The sequence below is a fragment of the Saccostrea cucullata genome, unplaced genomic scaffold, assembly GCF_032062105.1.
Source record: "Saccostrea cucullata isolate Sc308-1 unplaced genomic scaffold, CSIRO_AGI_Scuc_v1 ctg1857, whole genome shotgun sequence".
Taxonomy (NCBI): Eukaryota; Metazoa; Mollusca; class Bivalvia; order Ostreida; family Ostreidae; genus Saccostrea; species Saccostrea cuccullata.
The window spans coordinates 64,979-77,441 of NW_026926193.1; the positions used below are offsets into that span (position 1 = coordinate 64,979).

At 34.4% G+C, this 12,463-nt stretch overlaps 1 long non-coding RNA gene across 1 annotated transcript; it reads right to left on the bottom strand.

Moving 5' to 3' along the window:
• Nucleotides 1-43: 43 nt before the first annotated feature.
• On the bottom strand, nt 44-9,683 carry LOC134271048 (uncharacterized). The gene is made up of 4 exons (XR_009992942.1): nt 9,628-9,683; nt 2,056-2,208; nt 1,133-1,269; nt 44-286 (listed from the first exon to the last, which is right to left on the bottom strand). It is a non-coding gene; the product is annotated as an uncharacterized LOC134271048 (long non-coding RNA).
• Between the last annotated feature and the right edge of the window lie 2,780 nt (nt 9,684-12,463).

A 12,463-nucleotide genomic window follows, 5' to 3' on the forward strand; every position in this document is an offset into this window, starting at 1 on the left:
TGTAAATAGCAATGTACGGAAGGCTTCAGACAGTCTTATCACTCTCTGGATTTTCTTTCAATGCCTCCTTAAGGAACTGTATCTCGGCCTTCTTTAGTTCTCTCTCTTTAGTTCTCTTTCTTTAGTTCTCTCTCTTTAGTTCTCTCTCTTTATTTCTCTCTCTTTCAGTTTTGAAGGTTTTGGTGCAGCCTTGGTCTTGATCTTGGGAATCTTAGATTTCTGGCTTTCACCAACTCTTTTGATGTCGTTCTATTTATGATAAAAAGGTGTAGAAGACATCAGATTTCTGAATAGGACGAATCAGTAACACACTTAGCCTCTTGACAAATGTACATGTAGGTAAGATTAATATGATCATTTAGATCAAGCAACTTATAATTCATTGAATCTGTTTTCTATTTTTTTAATCTATCACAATGAATATGAATTGGTACATGTACAGACATTGCAACCTTTATCGAAAATTCACAGGGCCAAAAATGGACCAATGTGACTTTTCTTCTTTGCATCTCGCTAAATTTTTTACTTATACAATAACACTGATCTCGGCTAAAGAATCAAAGAAGTTTTCCTAAATACATATTCGGAAACAATGACCAAAATATACAATCCTTGCACATTGAATTCTGCACAGTCGCCCTCATGGTGCAGTGGTTAGAGCTTCTGCTCTAGATTCGCAAAGTAAGGAGTAAATCCTTACGTCCCGGGTTCGAATCCCACTGTGGGACGTGGCAACCGGTCCTTCGGATGGGACCATATAAACCGAGGTCCCGTGTTGCAGTAGGTGCTGGCACGAAAAAGATCCCTCACTGCTCAAAGGCCCTGAGTGCCGAGCATATGACAAAATAGCATTATTTATCAGGTCAATTACAGCCGGTGAGTGCCTATGAAATTAATGTAAAAAATAAATTGGAAATATTTCTAATATTATCTCTTCTACAAATCAAAATCTATTAAACATATCTGAATATCATTCTAAAATGTTGATTTAATGGGGGCCAAAATCGGCTCTTACCATATTTACTATTAAAATCTTTTAAGGATATGATTGATGTACAGAAGATGCCCAAACAGCCAAGGGAATTTTCTTTTCTGACCCAGGATGCCAATTGTTTTTAATTTAATACATTACCTCAATCTGAGTTGGAGTCGCTATTCAGCATATCTGGTATCATCTCTACTCGATGGAATCATCACCAACCTGAATCTGGATCTTAGTTATCTTCTCTTCTTCTTCTCATCTTTTAATTGTTCCTTGAGTTCATTTATCTGTCAAAATCAGTGTTATAATGCAGATTCGTATTAATTCAACTGTTTAAACAGATACACAATATATATTTGATCCAGTAGTTTTAATTTCATCCTTTGGGAAAACTGGGCGGAGGAAGCAAAAACGACTTTTTCTGCATTGAAATCCTGGATCACAGAAATCTCCTCACAGTACACAGTACGCGTAACAGAATAACTTTTTAAGAATGTGATTGATGTGCAGAAGATGCTAAAAAACTTAGGGATTTTTCTTTTCTAGCCTAGGATGTCAATTGCTTTTAAAGTAATATGAGCTGTATCTTTGAGAATTTTGTTTTGCTAGTAAAATGTGCTATTATGATTTATTTGTATGTAATTAAAGCCCTTATGACCAATAAGCCCAAAAATAATGTTTAAAATGTATGAGAATAAAATATTTAAGTATAACGGAATACAGTTTTATATAGGAAATAATTATTGTACACGACAACAATAATTCAATTTTGCTTCAATCAAAGCTAATAAAAAAAATTCCATTGCAAATATGAACAACAGAAGTTTATAAATGATTCATTTTTCTGTCATTAAATTTGTTAATTACAAATTTGCAATGAAATTTTCCGATGTCAAACATGCAGCTCATATTGCTTTAATCCATTATAACATTACCTCAATCGAATTCACTACTAATCATGCTCGGTATCATTGACTTCATCAGAATAAAGGATCTAAATCTGTCTTTAAGGGGATAATGGAACTTTAGCTGAAAATTAGTGAGGAATCAATTTTGACATTTTCTTTTCTTACCCAGGACGCCAATTGCTTTTAATTTATTACATCACCTTATTCTGAATCGGTGTCGCTTGACTCCAATACTGCTTTCATTACTTTCATATATCTTCTCTCCATCTTCATTCTTTTCCTTTTTTCTTTTTTAAGTTTGTTCTTGAGATTTTCATTCTGTCAAAACCAGTGATAAAATGCAGATTCGTATTAATTAAGCTGTTTAAGTAGATCCCCTGTATTTTAATGAGGATTCAATTTCGACATCTTAAACGAGGAATTAGGATCACTAAAGTATAATATACTGTAGAAGCACAAATATTCGAGGGGGATTTAATTTCGTTTATTTCATTGTTATCAATTTTCAACAAAATTATATCCAACACAAAACTTTTTATGACTATATATTGAATAGGGTTACTCTCAAAACAACGAAATTAAATGCCCATGAAACTATTTTTTGCGACATATAAACAAAATTTTATCCCAACAAAAATTTGTGCTTCTACAGTAACTAACAAGTCATTCCATCATTAGATGTTATGGTTTTCATTTAATCACACAAATGTTGTATACAAGGATTGAGATATTCAGAGAGAATCAAAGTGTGATACGAGGATTGAGATATTCAAACAGAATAAAAGTGTTATATAAGGATTGAGATATTCAGACAGAATAAAAGTGTTATACGAGGATTGAGATATTACAGAGAAAATAGAAGTGTTATACAAGGATTGAAATATTCAGAGAGAATAAAAGTGTTATACGAGGACTGAGATATTCAGAGAATAAAAGTGTTATATAAGGATTGAGATATTCAGACAGAATAAAAGTGTTATACGAGGATTGAGATATATAGAGAAAATAAAAGTGTTATACAAGGATTGAGATATTCAGAGCGAATAAAAGTGTTATACAAGGATTGAGATATTTAGAGATTTGAACATAATATCCATGATGTTCGAGATACATGTATAAGTATTACAGATACTTATTACACATACATGTGTAAGATATCAAAGAAGTATTTTAAAAAAAATATGATAATTAAGTTCTATGGATGGCAATGGAATACAGAAATACTAATCGGTTAATCGCAAGATGTTCCAACCGATTAACTGGTTAGTCGTATCAAAATATGCATTTTCTGGATGTATATAACTAGCTGTTTTTTCCTAACTAGATCTATTCATAAATATACACAAGAAGACTGATCAAGTCTGGAAGTTATTTGTCTTGATTTTTGCTTTTTAAAAAACTCAAGGTTATATATTTCATTTTAAGTTTTAACAAAAGGCCCACGGGCCTTATAGGTCACCTGAGCATTATGCAACAATGTTCCAGTTATTGAATTTGATTCATGTTTTAAAGCTGAACACGACTCGTAAATAGGCATACGCCATTTTTGATAGCATTATCTATGATACATCAATACTAGGGTATACTCGTCGCTTTTGTTACACCTGACTGCTTTATTCAGTTATTGTCACAGGTATCGGCGTGGAATGGCGACCCGTGTTCATGCTGGTTATCTTGCATTACCTTTGTGTATATATTTTATTGCAGTTACGTTTATCTATGTTGTTTGTATACTGCTCTGACTTATACAGCTATAATTGTAAATTTCTTTGGTATCTTACTTTCCTGCATTAGACGAAGTATTACGATATTATTCTCGCTACCAAGTCCTGTATAGCATCCGTCCGACTGATTAAACTGAACAGCCTCTAATTCTTGCCCTATTTATATGGGTCTGCAGGGTAGCGAGTCTCGGGAACTAAAATGGCGGATACATGTCTTTTAAGAATCGTGTTCAGCTTTAAGCCAGATGCTTTATGGCATTCACAATTTTGAAAGAGGCACCATTGATCAATATAACACTACACTTAGCACTTGCTTAGCTTGGTTACTGAATACCCATACGCAGGGTACGTGAACAATATTGCATTTCAACTTATCAGTAATATTCAGCAATAATCAGTAGTGCCCCTAACACTGTGACATAAACCCCTGACCCTAGGTCCACACATTGCACAAAATTTTAAAGGCACCCTTAAAATTGCCTTTCCAAAAAAAACTAAATGTTATATGAATATGAAGGAGCAGATTTCAAACAATTAATTCATTTTCAGTATATAAGTAGAGCCACCCCCACCCCTGACCCTGGGGCCTTGAATTCACAATTCTGCAAGATTAGGACCCTTGCTCATCATAACTATAAAAGTAGCTCATCTTCTTTATACCCAGAGACAGAGAAGAAAATTTTCAAAGATTTAATGTATTTTCACTATATAATCAATAGAGCCTCACCCTAACACCAGAGCCCCTAGCCCTGGGGCCATAAAATTCATAATTTTAGAAGAGGCATTCTTGCTCATCATAACTATGTACTTAGTTAGTTTATTTAATACCCAGGAGCAGAAAAGAAGATTTTCAAAAAAATCATGCTTTTCACTATATACTTATTTAGCCCCACCCTAGCACTACAACCCCTGACCCCAGGGCCATGAATTTCACAGTTTTAATAGAGGACTCAATGCTGATTACAATCATGCAAACAGTTTGACTGCTTGATGTCCAGGAGTAAAGAAGAGGATTTTTAAAGATTGCATTATTTTTAGTGGTTTTGGCCCCACCCCCCAGGCCCCAGGGGGGCAGGGATCATGAAATTCACAATATTTGTTCCTAGTGCTGTGCGATATTACCGGTTAACCGGTGTATCCCGATTTTGTTCTTCACAATACGTATCGCGGTATTATTTTGTGAATACCGGTTCGGGTTCGGTATCCTATAAATTGTTACAAAAAGAGTTATTTGCCCCTTTCAAGGTAAAATATGGCGGCAAGCAACGTGAAGTTTGATCGGAAACCAGAGACATGTATATCAGAGACGAAAAGACGACAACTGTTACATGAAAGCCCTTCATGTTAAAGCAGAATCTGAATATTACATTTTGATTCTTAAAGTTGTGCCAGAAAGACTTAGCTTGCCACTTGCGTACACACAACGCGATCAGGCAGTTGTAATATCAACTCGAGAATAGACATGGAATTTGAGTTTTTGTTTTCTTTTAACATTGATGAAAAGCAAAATTTATTAGAAATTTTATATTGTGATATATTGCAATACAAAATATAATATTGCAATATATTGCGAAACGATTTTTCAGCCGCGATACCCAGCTCTATTTGTTCCCCTTCACCCATAGATGCTTTGTGCCAAATTTACTTGAAATTGGTTCAGTGGTTGCAGAGAAGCTGAAAATGTTCAAATGTTAACGCACGACGAAGGACGAAAACGGATAGCAATAGGTCACCTGAGTTTACTCAGGTGACCTAATTAAGACTGTGAACAAACCACGAATCATATCTGAGAAATCATTGAAAGTTTTCAAATTAGGGAATAACTATCTTCTAATTTGGTATTTGCGACCGTTAATGCTGATTTAACGGTCGCAAACTAGTTTTACCGGCGACGCGTAAGCGGAGCCGGTAAAACGGATGTTTGCGACCGTTAAATCAGCATTAACGGTCGCAAATACCAAATTAGAAGATTAGTTATTCCCATTCTAATGCAATCCATGCATTTTGTTTGTTGTTTACGTCTTATTTTGATGAATTTTGTTACATGAAATACGTCACGGAGCATTGTGTTTTTGCGTCGCTCTATTATGACGTCACAATGAAAAAGCTTTCACGCTCGTTAATGCTCGTTTTACTGCTTCAAACATCAATGAAATAGCCAATCAAAAAATGTTTTACAAAACTATTGCATTAGAATGTAGATTTCACATACATTCATTCTGCGTCGTCGCCATGATTAAAACTAAGTCTGAAATACGTCACTTAATTTATAAAGTTTGTTTTAAATATCATAGTAATTTATTAGACAGAATCACTGCAAAAAATTAAAACATTCTTAACAGTGATGTAATTATAATTAAAGAAAATACGGGACAGTCAGGGTAACTACTTGGTGTTTTAACAATAATTAACAAGACAAATTACCCTTCAATCTTGATCCAGAGATTCATAATTACACCCAACTAAGCCTGGATATGTGAAAACACTGAATATCAAAGTTAATGCAAAGATTCATTTTTTTCAGAAATGAATTTTCTAACAAAATTGGGTTGAAATGTCTATAAATTTTATTTTTCCCACTAACCGATTACACATTTTCTAACCGATTACCATCTTTCTGACTGAGTAGTCGATTAACCGGTTACAAATCCCATCCCTATTAATTTCCTTCATACTCAATATTGTTCACCCTATTTGATGAAGACTACAAATGTCTTACTTTGTCTATACGTTTGATCAAGACTACAAATGTCTGACTTTGACTTTACGTTTGAACAAGACTACAAATGGCTGACTTTGACTTTAGGTTTGATGAAAACTACAAATGGCTGAGTTTGACTTTAGGTTTGATCAAGACTACAAATGGCTGACTTTGTCTGTACATTTGATTAAGACTACAAATGGCTGACTTTGACTTAAGGTTTGATCAAGACTACAAATGTCTGACTTTGTCTCTACTTTTGAACATGTTTTGTAAGATATACTTTACCCTCTTTAAGATTTCTGAATTTTCTCTGCTGTTTTTCAAAATCTTCATGACTCTGTTTAATTCACCTATGAATTTAAAAAAAGAAAATACATCAAAGGGTTATATACAGGTATGATCTTGTTGGACCTTCTAAAGGCTTTTAATACTGTGGATCATGAATACTGGTTTAGATCTTATTTGTCAAATATAGAAAGCAATTCACACACTTAGAAAATGTGACATCTGACACTTGTATAGTAAAATGTGACGTCTGACCCTGGTAATGTAAAATGTGACGTCTGACCCTGGTATAGTAAAATGTGACGTCTGACCCTGGTATAGTAAAATGTGACATCTGACCCTTGTATAGTAAAATGTGACGTCTGACCCTGGTATAGTAAAATGTGACGTCTGACCCTGGTATAGTAAAATGTGACGTCTGACCCTGGTATAGTAAAATGTGACGTCTGACCCTGGTATAGTAAAATGTGACGTCTGACCCTGGTATAGTAAAATGTGAAGTCTGACCCTGGTAAAGTAAAATGTTAAGTCTGACACTGGTAAAGAAAAATGTGACGTCTGACCCTGGTATAGTAAAATGTGAAGTCTGACACTGGTATAGTTAAATGTGACGTCTGACACTGGTATAGTTAAATGTGACGTCTGACCCTGGTATAGTAAAATGTGAAGTCTGACCCTGGTAAAGTAAAATGTGAAGTCTGATCCTGTTATAGTAAAACGTGAAGTCTGACCCTGGTATAGTAAAATGTGACATCTGACCCTGGTATAGTAAAACGTGAAGTCTGACCTTGGTAAAGTAAAATGTGAAATCTGACCCTGGTATAGTAAAATGTGACATCTGACCCTGGTAAAGTAAAATGTGACGTCTGACCCTGCTATAGTAAAATGCGACGTCTGACCCTGCTATAGTAAAATGCGGAGTAACTAAGAGCAGTATTTTAGGCTCTCTACTTTTTATTTTTAATTCATCTCAATGATATTGCTTCCAATATTGATCCTGAATGCAAACTTATTTATATGGAGATGATAGAGCAATTTTATTTTCACATAAAAATGTAGATAATATTTCAGAAAAAATTTGGCACTACTTTAAAACAATGTTCAAATTGGAAAGTATAGATATTAATAATTAAGTTATCATAATTACACCTGTGAAAAAAAAAATTGATTGTTTTATTTGGATCAAGAAAGAAACTTACAAATGTTCAAGATTTTCAATTGCTGTCAAACAATATTTCATTCTATAGAAAAAGTTAAATAGTTATGAATTTTTATTGACCAATTTCTGCATTCTTGCATTTTCACACTGAGAAGCTCGTTTTTAGATACAAGAAGTATATGCTATTATGCTCTGCTCTTGTACAATGCTATTTACAGTATGACAGCTGTCGCACTGACACACAACACACGGTCACACTAACGCATAACACACCATGTCACTGATTCACAACACACAGTCACACTAACACACAACACACCGTGGCACTAACACACAACACATCATGGCACTGACTCACTTTTGCTTCATGGAACAAAATGTACTAGTACCTATTAAACAAATCTGGAATACTATAAGCTGCATATCTTTCTTTGTATGTCAATACAAAAATGTATATTGATTTCTATTTTAAAAGAGTCTAAAACAATACTTTGTTTACTTTAAATAATATATGGAAACAGTTGAATTTTTTTTTAATTCAATTCAATGGATGTGTTACTGATATTAGCCCCACCATTCATTAATTGCATTATTCATTCTTGGGATTTCACATTTTTGAAGTTGTTTTTATTTAAAAATGAGACTTGTATGACAGGTCTTATTTAAATGTTTACACACTGTCTAGATAAGAAATATTTTCCTTTGTATAGTAAAACCTCGCAATATTGTGCGTTTCCTTTTATTAGTCTGACCCCAAATTTAATCATAGCAGTCGATATATCAACAAAGCATGACATCCTTCGTTGTTTTCAAATTTTAAAAATTACTTTTGTGCTCTTTCCACTTGGATTTGGTGATTAAATATTAATTTAATTTAATATGTTGTGACCTTTTCAAACCTATCAATTTACTAGGATCCTGACAGCAAACATCGTCTCAAACCACGGTCCGGAGTCAGCTTATATACATGTAGCTCTCTCCTACCCGTGGCTGTTTGATGACAAAAAGTGTCGTAATCTTGAATATTCACGCTTCTGTATTGTGACTTCATATTTAGTCAGTGGAAAGTTTTGTTTCAATCGCAATCGAAATCAACAACTGACGTCAACAGTATACAAGAAATATTTGCTTTACTGCGATTGGATATTGAAAGGTCTCGATAAAGTTCATCATCCGACTATGCTTTACTCGCATTGGTCAATATGTTAATGAGCTACGAAGAATTCTTTCCTCGTTGAACCACGGCCAGAATGGGAGAGGAGCGTACATGTTGGCCGTGGTTTGCGACGATGGACAGCAAAGGGCAAATAAACTTATCAGGTAAAAATAATCCATATGATATATAACTTGAGTTGAATACAAGGTTTTGAAAAATATTTTAGATCAAATTCTCTTAGAAATTACTTCACTGTTTTATAAAAATCAGGTCTTCTTGATGTATATTCAGAAATTCAATTTTTTCTCTCAAAAGAAATATTTCATTTTTATTTTTTTTCCAATAAAAATGATGCAGTTAATTGATTTTTATTAATATACACTTGCAGTTATACTTCAAGAAGGTTTCTGAAAAAAAAAATAAGACTGTACACGTCATCGTCTCACTGTATCAGTCCGTAATACACTACCAACCTTTTGTTTATTTTTTACACCATTTTTTGACAACAAAATTTTAGCAAATTTTAGAGTTACTGCCCTTCGCTTATCCATTGCTACAAAATCGAGGCGGGCGGGAGGTTTGTATTTCCCCCCATCCAATTCGCAGGATTTTAATTGACCGTTTCAGTCGGTGAATATTCTATAATGTCCGGATAAAATTCACAGTAGAGGTCCATAATAAATATTACGGCAATAATTAGTTTAATTACCATTTTTCAGCTGGCGCTGGACTGTCAAATTCATGCCGACATCTGCAAAATATTTTAAAACGAAAGTCGCGTGGTTTTTGAATACCGATCCCGACTAGAATTAAGACGATGTGACCTTCAGTTTTACATAAAGCACCCCCTATCACAGGGACTTGAGATAATCTAAGTTTTATATTATATACATGTACCCGATTTTCCTAAGATTGTTTCAAGTCCCTGTGGCATTATATTAATATTTTAAACTTCTATAAAATTAATTCAATTAAACATTATTTATAAAATGAATTTTTCAATTTTAATTTTGTATAAATTTGTTTATTCGATTCATTTTTTTTATTTACGTATATTTTAATACAATATATTTGAAATATGAGGCCAAATATTAAAGATATGGACAGAGTGACAAATTTGAATTTTGGATCAATCTCAGGCGGGAATCCAGGAATTGAAGTTAGAGGGGGCGCCAATACATGTAGTAGGCAAGGGGTCTGGGGGCAGCCTTGAGGTCCCCGGAAGCTCCTGGATTCTAGAGATTTTGTAGGGTAAAAATGAGGTCTACCAAGTTTACATATTTACATTCTTCTAGACGAAACTATGATTTACGTTAAACTTGACAATTTTAGGGGGCGCCCCCCTTAAATCCGCCACTGAATCTTCGTACGTATTTGACAGAGGTGATTTTTTTTTTTCGCATGATTCTGATGAAATCAAATCAATCAATTCATCACTTTTTAACTTAATAAACGTTTATCCTTGAGTAACAATTCTTAAGACCATAATAAAAAATAATCCTTGATTTTTATCCTCGCTCGTCCCAATTTTTTTTTTACTTTGTCTCGATTTTTTTTCTGTTTTTACGCATTAAAGTATATGAATTGTTAGAATGAAAAAAAGGCAAGCACATTAAATCCATCTAAAAAAGCATCTAATCGCTCAATATTTTAAAAAACAATATTAACGAAATTTTCTTGTCTTTAAATAGTTGAAAATGGGTGCCAATAATTCCAAAGTGAAATAATGTGAATGTGTTCTTGAATCTCACATACATGTACAGTGAAGTGAAGGGGATTTGTTGTTTTTATTTTGAATTTTTTGATTTGTGAATACTGTTTTTCTGGGGGGGGGGGGGGGGGGGGGTGTTTGGGTGGGGGATATGTTTTTCAAGAAAAAAAAAATCATTAAACTCGTGCTGTCAAAGGGAGATAAGCACAATATCGTTTACAGTACGTTTTGTACAGCTCCATGAAATCTACATGTGGTTAAAAAAGGGGAAGGAGAGAAAACATCTGCCGGTGAAAAGTAAATAAGCAGCTGATAAGGAACAAAATTTAGACACAGCTACACCGCTTTGTGATGTACTTTTCTCTTAATTCTTTTTTCATCACTAATAACTTCATGAATATTCCTTTTACATGGCTATGAGATGTATACTTTTCTCTACTTTTTATGTCTTTTAACCAGCAGCGCACCCTACTGACAATACTCAATACTATGAGGGATATAGAGAGAAATGTCGGAATCTGAATCGCTTATTGACCTTTCATCGTTCCCTTCTGTGTACGTAATAACTATGATAGCAGCTAGAACGGGAAATTATTCCAATACAGGCAGGTAGCATCGTTTTTGAAAGTAGGGGGGCAGCCAGAGAAAACAAATTTTTACTTACATGTACCCCTGAAAAACTTGACAAAAAGGAAAAGTTGCCCAATCCTATTACGTGGGGGGGGGGGGGGGGCTGTAGAGGCCAACTTAATCATTTTCTCTGTGTCAACTTCTTTCATTACCGATTTCCATGCTAGTACATTTTCCGTACATCACAATTAAATTACAATGTAGTAGGGGGGGGGCAGACTTTCTAAATAACATTTTAAAATAGTTAAGTAAGGTTGGGGGAAAAAGTGGGGGGCGGGGGCAGGCCCCCCTGCCCCCCGGCCCCCCTCCCCTCCCCCCCCCCCCCCGGTTGCTACGTGCCTGCAATGTATTTATTTACATTTGCATAGACCTGTTCGTATACTTACATGTACATTCCGCAATGACATCAATTAAATTTGTAGAAGTTATTCTTTACTTCATACGTGTACATATCTTATTTACTAACCCTTGAATCATCCTGCTTTATAAATAGCGAGTGGAAGAATGACTCGTCACAAGAAACTACTACTAGTACTACATGTAGGATTGTTTTAACGTTGAACTCCGCCTAAATTGTGCTAGCCTATCAATTAATGTCTTAATCAATGGATAACATGTATGTTTGCATATATTTTCTATTTACACTTATGCTGAAAACTGATATAATTTCAAGAATTTGAGCGGAGTCCAGTTTGGATCGACTTACCGGTGAGCCCTCGTGCTGCACGCTTCGACTATATTTAGATTACATGACCACGTGACAACCCTCAAATCGAATACTCTACAAACAATAATACCACCTCAATTTCTATATAAAACCTAATAAAATGCAATCAATGCAAAAATATTAAAAATATTTAAATGTATGAAGCCTTAAATAATATATATATGAGCGTGTATTTTGAATTTAAACAAAATAATTAAAGTGTAAACTCAGTTGCAAAAATGTTAAAAACGTATATACGGATCAATACGGATCCGTTACAGAAAGAGATTGTGTTACGGGTGCAGATCCAAAATAAAGGGGGTCACTGACTTAAACAAATTAAAAAGGAGAGGACCATTTGTTAAATAAATTGGTCGTTATCAAGCATACAATTCATAGGAGGATTTAGGGAGGTAGAGAGGGCTTGAGGAAGGATGCCCTTTGACGTGTATATCAACATGAACCTGACGAATGAAAGGGTGTATATGGAACACCCTC